This window comes from Salvelinus sp. IW2-2015, linkage group LG32 (assembly GCF_002910315.2).
Source record: "Salvelinus sp. IW2-2015 linkage group LG32, ASM291031v2, whole genome shotgun sequence".
Lineage (NCBI taxonomy): Eukaryota > Metazoa > Chordata > Actinopteri > Salmoniformes > Salmonidae > Salvelinus > Salvelinus sp. IW2-2015.
In genome coordinates this window covers 36,213,046-36,214,114 of record NC_036871.1, presented here as the reverse complement: position 1 = coordinate 36,214,114, position 1,069 = coordinate 36,213,046, and the positions used below count along the sequence as shown (strand labels likewise).

General features: G+C 48.5%; 1 protein-coding gene across 1 annotated transcript in view; it reads right to left on the bottom strand.

Moving 5' to 3' along the window:
• LOC111956451 (mucin-2-like) overlaps nt 1-1,069 on the bottom strand; it is a 23,240-nt gene extending 22,171 nt beyond the window's left edge. The window contains exon 1 of the mRNA XM_070436585.1: nt 840-1,069. The gene's annotated coding sequence lies outside the window, so the exon portion shown is untranslated. The remainder of the gene's footprint in view (nt 1-839) is intronic.

The following is a 1,069-nucleotide window of genomic DNA, read 5'->3' as shown; positions in this document are numbered from 1 at the left end:
CTCCCTCTCCCCCTCCCACCCTGACCTCCCCACTGCCACCCCCTCCCACCCCCACCCCCCTCCCCATCCGTCCCCCACTCTGTCAGTAGTAAGGGCAGGGGGGAAATGGGATACCAGAGAAAGCTGGATGAACATAGGATTATGATCAAGCAGGTTGAATGGTTGAATACGTCATGGTGGGAAACGGTATTCGTCATGCTATAGAGGTGGAGGATGTTTGTATAGACTCCAATACACACGCCTATAGTATTCACTGGCTCACATGATGACATGAACGCCATGAATTTCTACAGTATACATACACGTTCATAAATTCATCAGAATGTACACACACACCTATGTGGACAAGCAATCCCAGGCATACAGTAACACAGGCACACACACTGCTGACCATGGCTGTGCTGCAGATTTAGCCCAGAATGATTCCGTCCCTCCTCCTGATGCTAGTCAAACAGCCTCAGCTGCTGCCTCCGTGTGTGTGTGTGTGTGTGTGTTAATGTATGCCTGGGATTGCTTGTCTACACAGGTGTGTGTGTGTGTGTCTACCTATAAAGGCTGTAATAGAAGAGTGTGTGTCGTGTCATCTGGAGAGATTGAGCAGCTGAATCCACACCCTCAAATGTGAGCTTGTAGAAATTGTGTTTTTCTGTAAGAGTGAGAGAGTCTACCTATAAAGGCTGTAGAGGAAGAGTGTGTTGTCTCGGTGACGGTGTGTGTGTCAATCTCTAACAGCTCTTTACCCCTTTTCTCTATACATGAGGATCATAAACTACACACACAAGCACACACACACACACACACACCATTGAAAGTGTTCAGAATGAAAAAGAGCCACTCACCCACCACACGTGAAAGGGAAGAGATTGTGAATCCACTGAATCCAGCAGGGAGCTGCAGCAGAGGACCGTCTCCCTGTGTGTGTGAATGTGTGTTCCAGGCTCTCACTCTCTCGCTCCCTCCTATTCTCTCTCTTTTATTCTCTCTCTCACTCTCCCTCTCTTACTCTTGTTGGCTCCCTCTCTTTCATTCTCTCTCTTCTTGCTCACTCTCCTCTCTGTCAGCCTCTCTT